The sequence below is a fragment of the Vanacampus margaritifer genome, chromosome 11 (genome assembly GCF_051991255.1).
Source record: "Vanacampus margaritifer isolate UIUO_Vmar chromosome 11, RoL_Vmar_1.0, whole genome shotgun sequence".
NCBI classification, from domain to species: domain Eukaryota; kingdom Metazoa; phylum Chordata; class Actinopteri; order Syngnathiformes; family Syngnathidae; genus Vanacampus; species Vanacampus margaritifer.
This window is the reverse complement of record NC_135442.1, coordinates 14,139,996-14,157,207: the sequence shown is the minus strand read 5'-3', so window position 1 is coordinate 14,157,207 and position 17,212 is coordinate 14,139,996. Positions and strand designations below refer to the sequence as shown.

The following is a 17,212-nucleotide window of genomic DNA, read 5'->3' as shown; positions in this document are numbered from 1 at the left end:
TGGCTCTGTACACTTTTTCTGGTAATCGGCAAGAGGGCGACATCATCCCTCATGTCGCTCTTCCTCAGCGGCGAGTACTAGTACAATTTACTAACCCGGTACCTTACTCTACCCATATAACCGAAGGCTAAAGAAACACATTTTAAGGTAATGAATGATGTTTATCCTTGTGGGGACTTTATGAAACAGAGGTTTAAGTTAGAACAAATATGCTGTGCTTTTTTGTGGCTGTGATAGAGAGAGTTTGGAACATTTGTTTTTTGAATGTGTGTAATCCAAGACATTTTGGGATGCATTTTAGCGCTGGATTTCAGAGGACAATGATTCACTAACACTGGATTTCAAGAATATTACGTTTGGGATTGTAACACAAGACAGAACAAGGGAAATGGTGATCAATACTTTGATAATAATGGCAAAACAATTTATTCACAAATGTAAATTTATTAAATGTCGACCTTTGTTTTTGATTTATTGTAAGGAAATTGAAGAGTTTGGAAGGACATTACGTAGGGTGAAGACGAAGCAAGCCTTGTCCGTATTTAATAACTTAAAAACTTTACTGTCCGATTACACCTTTTGTTTTGTTTTTGTTTTGAGTGTTTTCTTTTTCTTGTGTCTTGTTTGACAGCACCGTTTATGTGGTCAGTTTTAATTGGATGTTGAAGTGTGAATTAATAAAAAAAGAAAAACTGGTACAATTTACTAGTTCCGGCATTTGTGTTGTCACATGGACTGGCGATAAATACAACAGGCGATTCAAAGCGGTAATGAATTCAAAATAAACGTTAAACGCAGCGCCTGACAAACATCGGGTATGGTATTATTTTGAAAATCAACAACGGAAGTGTAGCTCTAACCCCTTTCTAGCTTGTTCCTTGTGAATGCGGTGTGGAAGGTTGGTGGCGGTGGAGGCATTCAAGCCTGCGACAGAAAAACAAGGGAGTACGTGTATTGCTTGAATACTACAGTCTGCGATTTCAACAAAAAGAAAAATCTGCAAAACATATCATTCGGTTTATTTAAACGTCCGTTTTTTGGCTAAGTTACTTTTGCCAGGCGGCTTTTTCCTGGGGTCGTGCAGTGTGTCGCCGTTTCTCCCTGAAGCAAACACTAAGGTAAGCTCCGAATCGTGAACCAACTTAACAACTTTTTACCCTCCAAAACCCACATGATGCCGTGTTAAACGTTGTTAAGAGTCTTAAATGGCAAACGGCAGTAAAAGTTGTGACGAAACGCCTGCTTGCTCTCGTCACTTTTGAAGCTCTGACGCAGGGTCTTTGTCCGGTCAGAAACGCTACTACCTCCGCCACTTGCGCCGCATTTGTCCTCGTTTTCCCCAAAACAGCCAATATAATCAATTTTATCCACCCCCTTTAATTAATAACCTGAAACAGCTTCAATACATGTGTTCAATTGCTGTGCGAGAGTCCAGGAATCGTTTTAATCGTGGCACAGACGTCTATGCACAGCTGTTTTCCTGGATGTATGATTTTTTTTCTGAGTCATTTGGTAAAACAATGGTGTCAACCCAAATGTTATGTTTTTAAGTTAATACTGTTTTGAAATATAAACATTGAATCTCATGGCTTGTCATTAGTTGTAATGGTTCTTCATGGCTAGTACTGCAACCTGTCTTGCTTGGCTGTTTAATGGACTCCATGCACAGATTTGGGATTTCTCCCTGACACAGGCAGATGTATTCATGTTTCTTACTTGAATGGTTCGTAGTAATGACATTTGATGAGTGGGCTTTGGGTTTCGGTGCAGACACTTTTTGCAAGGCCTACCTTTTCTGCAGGCACACCCTTCCGGTAAGGCCGGTGGTGTAGTGCTGGTACAAGGTTCACTTGAAATGTCAGGTATGTGGAAGGTGAGCGGACGAAAGAGTGCAAGGAATGTTTTGAAGAAACTTGCCTCTGACCTCATTGAACACACTCTTCGGAGTGTGAATTGTACCCTTGACACTTATGACAGGTGAGTTCGTCCTGGAAAGTTGCAAACCATAATGTGTAGAATTACCCTTGCTACAATTATTTTCAACATGTGAAGACACTATTCAATTATATTTAGATACATTTTTGAGTACTCTAGTCTGGATCTTGAAACAGGTCCACCTTTTCTGCATTAAGTGATGCACAAGTTGCTTGTATACAAGGTATGGTCATTATGATCGATTAATTGATTGTTAGGAATTCTGTCAATTGTGTGGAATTGAGTTTCAATGGCAAAATGAGAATATATAAGGGTTTATCTAAATTAGAATATTAAATAGGTCGATTTATTTCATTAGTTCAATTTAAGAAGTGAAACTCATTTTGTGGTCACACATAGTAAAACCCCAAATTCATTGGCCTTCATCATGTATTGGCCTTCTGAAAAGCAGTGAATTGAACTACTGAAATGAATGAGCTTTTCCATAATATTCAAATTTATTGATGTGTCCCTTTTTAGAAAGTTTTGCAACATCCAAGCAGACCACCGCTATGGCAACATCCACTGAGACCTCCACTACGGCAGCACTAGTCTGCTTTGTTGCATGGAAACAAGAGTTTCTAACATAGAGATTCTCTTATCCTATTAAAATTTTACTTATGAAGTGATAACTGTACCACCAAGCTCATCGTATGGTACTGACAATGCACCGTAGTTAGTTTTAAATATTTTCCATTGGCAAAAGCTCATACTATGTCTAGTAGCTAGTCCGCTGCGGTTCCTAATGTGCTAAGTTAAAATGAGGATATATTTGAGCATATCCAGCTAAAATGCCAAAAGCAATAGCTAACATTAGTTTCCCTGTTTCTGTGTCTTAGCTCTGGCTGCCGCAGTGTTATAATCCGCAGTCTCCATTTTGCTGCAGAGATCAGTCTCCTAATTTCATTTGTCTCCTCGCAGTGAAAGTCAATACAAAATAAGTGCTCCATTTTTGTAGTCTTTTAGTGTGTTTTTTGTTCTGATTGACACATTCAATGTGCTTGGTCTCACTTTTTACCATGGTACTATTTTGATGTGGACCGGCAAATACCTCGAGCCGAGGAAAGTTAGCTGAGCCGAGCTGGTACTGTGCAAGTCAAGAGTCTGATACTGTGACTAAAATGGTAACGTATAGGAAATCAGATAAAATACTTCATATATTCCCTTTCTGTCAGCTTGTTGTGTAGCTGTCTATCCTTTCTTCAGTCCTGCTGATTGTAATTTTACTTATGAAAAAGGAAACCTTTAGTCACCAGCGACTCTTCCTTCTAAATAGATGCATGATGTTGATGTTGCGAGAACTAATAGCGTCTGATTTCCAATTTCATACACAGCAGTACCAACCATTTTTGTCTCTGTCAATATTTGCTGAGCACCTAAAACGATTACATGATTTTCCAACAGACAAATTGTCATTGAAGCTTGATTGCCCAGTAATGAGTTAAGACTAATTGCTCATTGCTGCTTTCTGATGAAGGATTGTCAATAGTTCTAGAACACCAATGATTACCCTATTTCACTCAGACATCCTTCCAAAATAGCTTCATCAGAACCATGGCAGAAGATATTCCAGTAGGCTGGCTTTACTTTTTGCACGGAACTCTTGCGAAGACGGGTTGTGGACACACGGTTGTGCTTTTACACATTGACAATGAAATAACTGTTTTTCTTATGTATTACTTGGACAGTTAATAAATCAAACCAACAGCCTCTGCACTATTCACTAGAGGTGTCAAAATTAATCATCAAGTAATCGATTGCCAAATTAATCGACAACTATTTTCATAATCGGGTAATCGTTTGGAGCCATTTTTTGATTTTAAATTGTCCAAATCTTCTAATTTCACAATTTTATTGTACCTGTGTATAATGACAATAAATGAATCCTAATGCCAGTATATCAACAATTCAACACTATACCCCTTCCCAGTATTCTGTAATATTTTTGCACACAGGCAGTGCTCCAGCTATGATACTATCTCCCAAGATACTAAATACACTGTTCTTGTTATAGTTTTCAGGCAGTTTAAAAGGGATTTGTGATTATCTGGACAATCCCACTTTTTGATTGATGGGAGACGTTTGCATGCAGCCAACGTACTGCGGATTATCCCATGAATCGGTGTTTCAATGTTGAAAGTGAGATTTACGGCCCTTACTGGAGCAAAGAGTTTAATGAAGAGCGAGCACAGATGGGCACACTGGCGACGAGCCCGATTGGGTGGCAAGATAAAGGTCATTCCATTGTTATTATAATCAACTGTAATCTGGTCAGTGGGTAAACATTAAACTCGCTGTGTTTGCTGCTAAGACAATGGCGATCACTCCTCGAACGCCATTCATGAGGAAGGAGAAAGTGGATTTGTGCTGTCACGAGCATCTGTCTTTTATTTTTTTTTTCAGTTTCCAGTTGGCATGTTAAGATCTTTGTCCTTAGTGTTCCCCTTTGTCTATTGAGTGTGTTTGTTCTGGTCTCGACGCTGTCCGTGTCTGTCATCGCCTCCATCGGCAGCCACCCGTGCTGAGTTTCTAATTCTCAGTCCCAACAACTGAAGTAACAGTCTGTCAACTCACACACTGCTACCACCGGGCACCAGGCCTAATCTTGCTCTGGGATTCCTAGGCCGAGAGGAGAACCAACGAGAAAGGAAAGTGGGGATGAGTCAAGCCGGTTCCAGTACCTGTGATGTCATAAGTTAACTCCCAGTAGTACGGGAAGTGGAAAGTTGGAATGTGACACTGATATACAGAGACTGCTTGGAGATTTCTTTGCTAAATTTAAATGGGGAAATTACCTGCTGGATGATATTTAAAATAAATTGGGGATTTGGTCTTTTGTTTAGACTGTGTGAGTCTAAGAGCCTATATAAATCTGTTAGTATTGCCTCCTGTAAGCTACGTTTACACTGCAGGGCATGATGCCCAATTCAGATTTTGTGTAAATTTGATCTTTTTATGTAGTCGTTCACATTACAAAAACAAATGCAACCTCTACTGCGAATATGTCCGTGATGTGACACACATGCACACAAAGCACAATATCGACTGGCATACAGTACACAAAAAAACCCAGCGTCATTTGGCTCCATGTTTACAGAAGTAAATATTGTCTTGTGTGTTGGGCCTGATCTCATATCAACAGAGGAATGGGGCGAGAGGAGGTGCAAATATTTTATCAATATTGACATCGCTAGTCAAATGACCAATGTGTGTGCTAAAACTTTGGCTAATGCTATTGCTAGCTTGGTTCACAGTTCAACAGCTGTAGACAGGCAATACACTTAACATATAGGCGAACATCCTCACTCAACGTTTTCCAAGCCTGCACCTTTTTGTCTCGGTCCCGTCCGGTATTGGAAGCTGGCTGTGTTGTGCAGCTCACAGTGCCGGTCGCCGTATCTCGCACCTGTTTACGTGAATTGCATTGGCTTACTATGTAATCGCATCATGCAAATAGCGCTTTGGTCTGACATTAGCATTAGGAATGTCTGCAAAGATAATGTGTATCAAGTTGAAATATTGAAATGATGTTATGATAGCATTATCCTTATTTAATATTACTGACACCACATTGATTAAAGCAAAGTAAGGGCAATCCGTTTTTGGCTTCCATGTCTGATCTTCAAATCAAAGATAAATGAGGAAGGCAGGTGTTGTCCGAAAACAAACGTTCATTGGTTGATTAACATACCATTATAACACTACATGCAAGAGAACCTGGAGAATCTCATTATGTTAGTCTAGGGGTCCGCAACTTGCGGCTCTGGAGCCACATTTGGCTCTTTAGTCCCCCCCTCTCTCAAGAAGAAGTAGAAATTAATAATTTCATTAAATAAACGTGAATGTAATATTTTTTCACATATATAAAATGATAAAATATTTTTTAGATGAATTGATTAAATAAAAATGAATAGTTCCATTTTCAAAAAATGTCACAGTCCAAAATTGTAACTCTTTGACTGCCATGGACGTTAAAAGACGTCAAGTAAAAACCTACGGAGGGCCGCCAATGATGTTAAAAGACGTCATCCAATTTTTTTTTTTTGAAACGGGTGGAGGAAAGCCTTGGCCAGCTGTGGTGAAAGTTTCAAGCAGATATAGTTAGCCTAATGACTATTTTTGGCCCCTAGATGGCAGCAATGACTCTCTTTTGACAAGATTGGGTAGGCGTCAGTAGAAGACGTGAGGCGGAGCTAGATGGCCGAGGAAGCGAACAATGGTGACCGGTTGCAAGCAGCTCACACTTGGGAATTTTTTTCAAAGACGAAAGACATCGACCAATGCTAAAGAGCACATTGATGACGACGATGATCATCATCGATGATGATGATGGTGACTCCGAGGTTGACGCTGAAGTTGGAAGCGTTGACGCGGCGGCTATGACGACGTCATAAAGGTTCACCGGCTAGCGATGCTAACACCGGAAAACGCGGAGCACAACCGAGCACTTCTGCACAGGCGGACGTTCAATCGGACGACGAAGAGTACCCCGAGTCCAATGCATATTCATCGGAGGAGTGGGTACAGTCTGCTACTTGCTATTCCCCGGAAAAAAAGGCCGTCAAGAAAGTGTAACGTCTGCACGTGAAAGGCACAATCTGCAGTGAAACTACTCTGTTGTGCAAATCCTGCTCCGTCTCCTTGCACGCAGGGGAGTGTTACAAAAAGAAAACCTGTATTTGTACACATGTTGCACACATTTGTAAATAGTTTGCGAAATAGTTTTGTCAAATTGTTACACTGTTGAATGGAAATAAACGTATTTTGCAATCCAAAAACACTTTTTCATTGTTGGTGGTGGTGTATTACAGAAGTAAAGCACTATTTAGGTGTTTGTGGCATCATTCATGGACAAAAAGAAATGTAGAATTCACTAAAGTGCATGAAATAACATCGTTTGGTGAAACTAACCATGTTCTATTGTTGATTACTGAAGAACGGAATAAGGTAGAAACAAACTTTTTTTTCTGATGAAAAATGAGAGTTCAATCTTTCATTTGGTAGTATGTGTGTTTCCATAGTCCAAACACAACATTTTCTGTGGACCTTGAAAGATCAGTCAAAATGCTTAAATCGGCTGGCACTGGCGGCATCCCTTTTCTGAAAACGTCTGTCAGTCAAAGAGTTAAGTTGTCAGAAAAAGAGACAAAGGGTAAATGAAAAGTATTTTAAAAATACCTAAAAATGTGTAAAAAGTGACTAAAATATCCACATTGCCAAAAATGTCAGAAAATTGATAGCAAAAAAAGCAGAAACAATTTTCAAAATTGCCATAAAATGTCCCAAAAAATCCATATGTCCATAAAATTGCCAAACATGTCAGAAATTTCACAGAAAGGTTAGAAAAGTCCAAATGTATAAAAAAAAAACTACAAAAGAAAAAATCCAAATCTCTATTGGGTGATGTGGTGCATATTTCTCTGTCATGGTGTAGCTCTAATGAGCTCTTAGGCTTTCAGTACGTTAGACTAACATTAGTACACTGTTTCCTTCATCACCATCATTAAATGTTTTGCGTCTCCAGACGGCTTTTTGGGTATTTATTTGGCCTAAAAATGGTTCTTTTGACAGGAAACGTCGCTGACCCCTGTGTTATTCCAAGTGGACGAGGTTGTCATTGTGCAGTGACATAAACATGATGAATGAGAGACAGTTCAGCTCTGCATATTAGTTGCTCAATATTTTCCAGTATAACAAAATTGTAGTACTTGAAGAGAAATGCACGTCACAGTTTTCGTTGTAGAGGAAATAAACATTTCCTACAGGAGATCTGCATTTTATTCAAGCTTCTGTGGTTTTCTTCAATTTTTGGTGACTTCTAAGTAGTGAAAATGTTTTAGGTGTTTATTCCATCGTCTTGTTTGGATTGGACGCCGCAGCCCTTCATGCTCTAATTCTTTGATTAAGTGCCTGCTCTCCCTTTTGGCAGTTCTAGCCGTCAATCAGGCAGCCAAACATTCATTGGTCTAGACCACAACATGATCAGCATCTCATCGAGCGCTCCATGCTAGCGGGGTTCCCCGTAGAGCTACGTAGCCTCCCTCTGAGGTTCGCCCTCGTTAACAGTCTACTAGCACTCCCGCGGAGGCAGTTGAAAGGCGGCAGCGCTCCACTAACCACTCCAATTCGCATCTGTAAAAGGGTTTTCCCTGCAGGTTGATGGGGAGGGAGAGGGAGCCATGGCTAAAGTCAATTGATCTTTGCCCACCCATCACCCACACCGTTCAATAATATGACTCTGTAGTAGATATGAGGGAAAGGGCACCCCGTCCATATGTGTTTTATGTGTGAAAGTAGCAACTTGGCATAGGAATGGGCCTGAATCAGATTCAGACGGTATGATAACCTTGAGCGAAGATTTTTTTAGACCAATCGGCAAATTTAAATAAACCAATCTGCGATCATAAGAAATATATGTACTACTTGAGTATACACTGGCATTTTCTCCAATGTTTACCAATCAATCTTTGCCATGCCCCAAGGAAGGAAATGAGGGAGAGAAAAAAAAAACAGGGATGTGATTTGTATATAAATCGTTTATTCGTTAACAGTTAAGCAGATTATTATTATTTTTTTAAAATAGCAATCTAAAATAATTCTAATGAAGAACTTGTGGATTCATGAGTCATAACTCCTGCATGGCAGAAAGAAGTAAAGCAGAATGCGAATGAATTCTAGCGCTGTAGACTTCAAGTGTTGGTGGTGAACGTGGGACTTTTGCGTAATATATCTTTGAAGGCAGTGAGAGCGTTATGAAGCGAGCTCATCACATTAGCTGACAATTGCGTAATGTCTTTCTTTTTTTTGTTTTCACAAAGACATTTTACACAAATTTAAAAATTGTGAACAATTGAGTTAATGGACTCGTGGCGGTCACATGCTTGTCACTTCCCATAATAATCTTTTCGCTGAACAATCCAAAACTCCGAAGAAACTAATGACTGCACGTAGGCTTTGCCCAACATTGGGTGGTGTCTCCAAACCAAAATAAACACAAGACAGCACAAACAGCACCCAAGTTTTTTGGTGATGAAACCGCTATTGTACCCACCGGAGTGCTGTAGATGCCTCTGATGCAATTAACATCGACTCGCAAACGTATTATATACTTATTGTGTATGATACTTTTGGTATGTCAGTCATTTGAAGTACTGTATTTTCAGTACCACAAAGGAAATTGTTACAAGTATTAGCAGATGCACACCGTTGCGGAGCAAAACAAAGATACATTAATGCATTGGTCGCGTACAAATAAATGATTGATAAATGTACAGTTATGTGGTAGTGTTGTTCCGATACCGATACAGGTATCGGCAGAGGCCCCTATACTGCATTAAAACAGTGGTATCGGGGTGTACTAAGAAGTAGCATGCCGATACCATTAATTCTGACGCTAATTTAGGACTTTGGATGCATTCACTGATGTGTGACATGTTCACTGCATGCCGAGCTAAGATATCCTTTTGGCCCTTGAATGCTCTGAACCAATGGCAAGACAGCTTTTTCATGTTGAGAAAAAAAAACTTAGGTATCGGCATCGGCCGATACTGCAAAGCTGGGTATCGGAATCGGTATCGGGGGCCACACAGCTTTAATGCTATATTCCTCAGAGCCAATTCATGACGTCATTGATCGGATCAGCAAATTAAAACGTTACCGCCAATCACAAAATGTGCATAAAATGCAAAATATCGGCCGATTCGATATAGCCGGGCCGATTGGTGGAAAGTTTAAACCTCCAGGTGCTCAAAACATGCTCATTTGATATGGAAGGAAAAAAAAATACGGATGTGTAAATTTATGCTTAATGTGTTTACCAGTTGACGCAAATTGCTGCAATAATATGTGCTATGGAACTCTAGCACTGGATTGAACACATTTAAACAGTGTACATGACATGATCTGCTTGAGTTCATGTAAAAAGCAATCCCACCACAATTCTACTACGTACTCTATGTCAAATAATGCTACAACATTGAAGAAGGAGTGAGTGTGTCAGTTGCCTTGAATGTTGACTTTAAGCACACGGTCTCCCGGAAGCTTGGCTGCAACAGCCAATCAATTGTGTAAGTCTGGTTTCTCCACCAGGATTGACCTCAGGACAAGATTTCCACCATCGACAAACATTTCTTCTGCCCTGGGAAGAGCAGGGGGGATTTCTTCTAGACACAGTTTATCAACAATCAATTCCAAGAATGATAATTAATTCTTAATTATTTATTGAATCGATGACTTTGCTCTTTCTTCATCCCTGCTGTCAATGCCCGTGTCCCTTTGTCTTCCATTTATCGTTGTCCTTTACAGAAAGACTTTTCCCAATATTCTCATTGGCTTACGTGTCCGAATGGTTATGGGTTGTTGTTGTGCCACCCGTTGCTTTGCTCTGTGCTTTGCAGCCAGAAAATGTAAATTTATGTGGACATTTTCAAAACATCATTAATGTGTGTAATTTTTAAACAAAAAATGGTATACTGATAGTTTAGACACTTTAAATTTAAACAAGTGGCCAAAGTGGTACGTTTCTTTTATTTAAAAATGTGATAAACTCAATGTGACAAAGCAGCACTCCTGTTGATTTTTTTGTCTTGCCCCCCCCCCCCCCCCCCCAATTGATGGATGTTACTAATCGATTGTTACGGTTGTTTCAGCTTGAAAATGGTCTTAGCTTTGTAAGGATGATTAAGTCAATAGCCATCTCATTTTGAGCCTGTTCTGTTGTCCTCAAGGACATTAGTCCCGGGATGTGCTGTGTTGCTGCTGAGTTGAATGGAGGAATATGATCGGCTTCCTAATCCATTCGTCCCCCACCTCCACCACCTCCCCTTTGCCTCTCTTTTGACACGCACGCACGCACACGCGCAAACATGACTGCAGCTGAAGGAAGTCCTGCTTTATTTATGAGATGGATCGCTCTGAATGCCACAGGGCTCTCTTGAGGATTCAAGACGGCACACAAACAGTATTTGGTCTCTCTTGCTCAGACACGCACACGCACGAATACACGCTTGCCCCAGGCCTCCGTTGCACAGTTGGTCTTTCTCGGCAGTACGCTGAGAGTTTAACAGCAAACGATGAGCACAGTTCCACACTTCTCCCACTTGCTGTGTTACATCACCCACTCAGCAGCTGAGGCTGAACTTTAAATTTGGATGAAATGAAGTCCGCTGTCACTTTCTACAGGCACGCTTATACTGCAGAGCAGTGATACTCAACCGGTGAGTCGGGACCCAAAAGTTGGTCGTGGATTCATCTGTGTGGGTCACAGACGAGTGGTAAAAAATTACAGGGGGTTCTTCATTTAAGACACCACAGATTAAATTAAGATTTTCCCCCGTTTATTTATTTATTATGTTTATTCATACAGATACTGTATTTACTGAAATTAGGACTTTGAAACTGTGTTAGTGGAAGCTCGTGATAGTCTGTAATGTGTTTCGGCTAATGAATACATTTGTGGAAGCGGAATTCAGTTGTACACTTTTTGCCTTTCATTTGGAATATATGAATATTTTAATGTATGTGTCAGATAGGGATGTGCATCATTTAGTACGATTCAGAATCGATTTTCAAATGTCCCAAAATCAATTTTATTTTGATAATTTTATACTGTCTTGCTCTTGTTTGTGTGTGCCTACGTTTGGAGCGCTGTTCATGTTGTACACGAATTGGCCACTTAGGGGCAGTGTAGTTCCACACGTTCTGATACAGTGTTAACTTGTAGCCAGATTAGAGAGTAGAAGTAAAAAGTCACGATCAAGTTATGCCAATAAAAGTTTTTTTTGCAGCGTAGGAAGAACATATGCCGGTGAGTAGGGTTGGGTGATTATGGCCAAAAAATAAAATCTCGATATTTTCATTCATTCGGCACGATTACGATTTAAATCGATTTGAATCTAATAAACCCAAAAAACATTTATTTAAAAATAATTCCTGTGCAAAATGTATAATGTATACTGATTCTAAATCTGTTTTAACGTAAACTTAACATTCATAGTTAGCAAAATTACAGCTCGCAATAACATCGGGCTGTAACAGAACATAAGAACAACAGCTTTTAATAGTCCAGGAGACAAAATTCGATTTCACGATTTAGCACATTTTCAAGGAGTCGATTTTCAAAATGACGATTAATCAAATAATAATTAGATTTATTGCCCAGTCCTACCCGTGAGTAATTTGAACATGCTTCTCTGTATACAGTGTTCCCTCGCTTTAACGGTTTTCACTTTTCGTGGCTTCGCTTGTTGAGCGGATTTTTTTGGTTCAATTTTGCAAGCATTTTTTTTTTTTTTAGAGGAATGTACCTATTTTATAAAATTTATGAAGGTTTGAACATTGAGAAATGTGAGAAAATGTAAATGCCTCGATGAGAAAAGTGTATAAACTGTGTGGTGTGGGGTTTTAGAGCCTTAAAACATTTATAATAAATGTAAAACATAAAGCTAACCATTTTGCGGATTTCATTTATTGCGGGTATTTTTTGGAACCTAACCCCAGCGGAAAACGAGGGAACACTACAATTCCTGAAGCGTTTTTGTTTGACTAGCCATTCTTTTGAGTGATTAACTCTTTGACTGCCAGACATTTTCAGAAACGGGATGTCGCCAGTGCCAGCCGATTTAAGCATTTTGACTGATCTCCACAGAAAATGTTGTGTTTGGACTATGGAAACACACATACTACCAAATGAAAGATTGGACTCTCATCTTTCATCAGAAAAAAAAGTTTGTTTCTACCTTATTCCGTTCTTCAGTAATCAACAATAGAAAATGGTTACTTTCACCGAAATTCTCTGTTTTGAAACAAAAAACGGAGAAAAATAGCTTTTTGTGAAACGATGTTATTTCATGCACTCTAGTGAATTGTACACTTCTTTTTGTCCATGAATGATGCCACAAACCCCTAAATAGTGCTTTACTTCTGTAAAACGCTTTCACCAACAATGAAAAAGTGTTTTTTGATTGCAAAATACGTTTATGTCCATTCAACAGTGTAACAATTTGACAAAACAATTTCGCAAACTATTTACAAATGTGTGCAACTGTGGTACTACTTACAATTATGTGGATGTTTCAAATACAGTTTTTCTTTTTGTAACGCTCTCCTGCGTGCAAGGAGACGCCGCTGGACTCGCACAACAGTTTACTTTCACTTTCGCTTGTCCGTTTCGCGTGCAAACGTTACACTTTCTTGACCGCCTTTTTTTCCGGGGAATAAATAGCAAGTAGCAGACTGTACACACTCCTCCGATGAATATGCATTGGACTCGGGGCACTCTCCGTCGTCCGATCGAACGTCCGCCTGTGCGTGCTCGGTTGTGCTCCGCGTTATGACGCCGTCATAGCCGCCGCGTCAGCGCTTCCAATTTCGCCGTCAAGCTTGGATTCACCTTCATCATCATCGATGATGATCATCGTCGTCATCAATGTGCTCTTTTAGCGTTGGTCGATGCTTTTGGTCTTTGAAAAAAACGGCTCGGGCGTGAGCTCCTCGCAACCGGTCGCCATTTTTCCTTTGTTTTCCATTCTGATCTCCTGCTCGACGCTCTAGCTCCGCCTCTACTGACGCCCACCCGATCTTGTCAAAAGAGAGTCATCGCTGCCCTCTAGGGGCCAAAAATAGTCATTAGGCACAACAGACCTCCTTGAAACTTTCACAACAGATGCGGAAGGCTTGCCAGCACCCGTTTCGAAAAAAATAAAATAAAAATAAATTGGATGACGTCTTTTAACGTCATTGGCAGCCCTCCGTAGGTTTTTACTTGACGTCTTTTAACGTCAGTGGCAGTGAAAGAGTTAAAGTGCCGCGAGTAGTGCGCTCATGCTAATTAGCGAGTCAGATTCTTTGCACATCTATAGATGGAAGCAGAAATCATTGTCAATCAAATTATTTTAAATCATAAATTGTTGTGAATCGAACCGCAGACCCCAAAACTGGAATCAAATCTTGAGACAGTCAAAGATTCCCACCCCTAGTGTCCGAAAGGTAATGGTACATGTATTCGTACAGTGGACCTATTCGGTAAGGGACTTGCCAAGATACTGGGACAATTTCATGACCATATTTTGTTTGATTGATTCTTTTTTGTGTGTGTGTTTCAATTGCCTGAAAAAGTGTGCCTTATTACCAGGCATTATGCTAGTACGTTAATACAAAGTCAACACCATGTCGGTGTGTAAGGGGATTCCGCAATGCCCTGTCGTATTAAATATGTCAACCAGCCACTGGCCTAACTGCTGCTAATTATCCGATCGCGCTTACTGTGATGGTGAGTGGAAGTTCACACAGTTGCAGCAATATCCCCTCCTGTGTAAGAAGCAATGGCAGATAAACTAATCAATTCTCTCAGGCCACCACGTCTGCTCATGTAGCCTCTCGTGCTGCTTACTCTCCGGGGACACGCACGGCAGCTAGCAGCTATTTAGCACAAATCATTACCCTGCGTGTTTGTAGCATCTGGTTGCAGGAATATAAATGAGTGTTTCTCTTTCGGCATCATTGTATGGATTTGGCTGGGCGGGGAAATGTTCACTGCCGTTGCTGTAGTTTATCCCCAGCAGGCAAACGTGGTGGAAGTTTGCCGATGTTCTTAGTACATGAATGTGCTATGGGGAATCTGCAGTTCTCCTTTAGTTTCAGATGATGGCTCCGTTTTTTTTTTTTTTGTTCAGTTGAAAGAGTTCATACTGTATATTAATTTTAGACTTTTGGGGCCACACTGAACAGAAAAAAATAACGGCCAAAACGCAAAACCTCGTATGTCGAGGATTCTCTGTCAGGATTTACTTTGGATGGTGAGAACTGGGAAGGATGCTTGCTTTGTTTGCAAGATAGCCACCTGACCAAAACCTCCATGTATTGTTAACTTATAAACAAACAATGTATTATGTTTTGGATACCTTTGGGAAAAATAGCATTTAACAAGAAAACGACACAATTTTTCCCCCCCAAAAAAAGAAAATTTTGGGGATATATTTTGTTTCACATATTAATAAATAAATGGGAAAAAGTTGTGTTCTCTTTGGAGGATTTTTTTTTGTCCTTTTAAGTGAATATAGTGAACAGCAATTCAAAAGAAAACAGGCTGGTTTCAATACGGCGACTTTGTTACTGTACAATACTGTAATCATTCAACTCCTAATTAAATACAATACGACTGATTTGTGTGATCATTAATAAAACAAATACAGTGCAAATTAAACTGAAATGACTTCATTAACAAACAGTTCTGTTCTACGTGATGCTATTTCGTTGAAAATATACCTAGAACTTGTTCCTTTTGCAAAACAATATACCGTGGTACGTAATTTTTATTTTTTTTTGGAAAGCAATTACATTAAAACTTCCTTCATTGTTTCCTTCCTTCCTGAATTTACAGCAATGTTGCTGGATAGTCTTTCCTCATTTATTTTCCCATCCATTTTTGATGGTTGTGCCAGGGGACATGAATACTACACCGGAGCACGAGAAAACAAAAATAGCAACGTTTCTTCCGACTCGAGCCGACAGACAAAGCTTACTGTATAATGATCGCAGCTTGCTGCAGGTTGTTGCAGGTTGTTGCAGAGAGGATAGCTTTTGGGGAAACAAGCTACCCTGGAGGGCCAGCGTGTTTTTCCTGAGCCGAGATGTGTGCATGGTGAAAAACAACTGCGCTGTTTGGGAATTGAGCAAAGTGAGCATCGAGGAGCTCCTGCAAAAAAAACTAAAATAATCCATGGTAGTGAAATCAAGCTTCTGTCTAAAGCACAAATGTTCAACTGCATTAAACTTTCTTTTAGCGCAGAAATGTTATGAATCTCAGCGGGTGACGGAAAGTCAAATTCTTTGGCAATGCCCCCCCCGCCACTGAAAACGAGACCACCCAGCAATGGTTGCCGTGGAGACTCACTCAACAATGTTGGCTATGCTGATGCAAGAGAGCCCTGAAAAAGTGATGGAAAATGGAAGTGACATTAAAAATTGCTCAGATGTGAGATATAGCGTAGTCGGAATAAAGGGGTATTATACCTTCCTGTCAATGCATTATACTTACTTAATTTGCAATGAAAACCTTCTTTAACTGATTCTCTGCTTTTATAGAACAAAGGATAATACTTAAAATGAGGGGTGCGAAAGTGTTTCACAGATTTTTTCCCCAGGTTATATTTTTCTATTTGTTTGTTACACAGATTTTTATAACGGTTGCGTCTGTTGCTTTGTCGGTAGTGCAACTGAACAGTAGTGCTAGCTAATTGAAAATCTTACCTGTGTACAATCTGAAGTTTCTACACTTTAGAGAACACCAAATTACTCGGCAAAAAAAGGGATTATTCCAGCTGCTAAATTCAAAATATGCACAGAGTGATCATTAAATTTGAATGTTTTTATTATGTTAACTTGGGAATTAGTAAGTAATCTGCATTGCAAAACATTAAGCTTGTCCTTGGGTTTGTTGACTCTCGGGTTTAATCTGGCCCAGTTTGGGGTTGCAGTAGACCTTTTTTTTTTCATCCCCTTGATGGGTTAAGAGCAGTGCACTAATCCTAGCCTATGCCTAGTCCTGTTATGCGAAGTAGACTAGCTGACAATCCATAAATCAAATCAAATCAAATAATTTTTAATATATGTATTGCGCTGTTTGTCTCAACACAATCACCAATCAAGTCCACGTAATTGACAACATTTTTATTTAAAGGAACTCCAACTGTAATGACAAGTTTGCTCTATATTATTTATTTGGCTAACTTGTTACTAACATTACTATTAGATTAATTTTTCAAAAATCATTTCCAGTTTGGACGTACGCCGCCATTGACTTGTTACGTCGCAACGCATTCCGTGCATAGCAACGTAGAATGGCGGCTGGCTCTCTACCGAGCAATTTGAAATGCCTATAAAGAAAGCAAGGTAAGTCTACGGTGCGTTCTTAAAGGGACAATCAAAACTCTTGAATGCATCTGGTGAATGACGAGAGCCGGCATGGGGGAGGGGTGACTTTCACCATCACTTGTTGTTTCTTTAGGAACGCTACGAGGCTTAACTTGCTTCAAATGCCTCCAAATAAAGTTTCTACAAAATGTATTAAACTGCAAATTATTTTTGAAAAATTAATCTCATAGTTATGTTAGTAACAACCAAATAAATAATATAGATCTAACTTACAGTCGGGGTTCCTTTTAATGCTTATAATATTTAATCAATTACTGTATCCATCTCTAGTTCAAACCACACTGTTTTGATCAATTTCACTTAAAAC

At 39.7% G+C, this 17,212-nt stretch overlaps 1 protein-coding gene across 4 annotated transcripts in view; it reads left to right on the top strand.

Annotated features, from left to right (window-relative positions):
- Positions 1-17,212, top strand: part of nck2a (NCK adaptor protein 2a) — a 56,035-nt gene continuing 38,823 nt past the window's right edge. For 3 of the 4 annotated variants that reach the window (XM_077580575.1, XM_077580579.1, XM_077580577.1), the window contains exon 1: positions 856-1,118. The gene's annotated coding sequence lies outside the window, so the exon portion shown is untranslated. Of the gene's footprint in view, positions 148-855; positions 1,119-17,212 lie in introns of those variants that run through there. The other variant, XM_077580576.1, reaches the window with a different exon arrangement.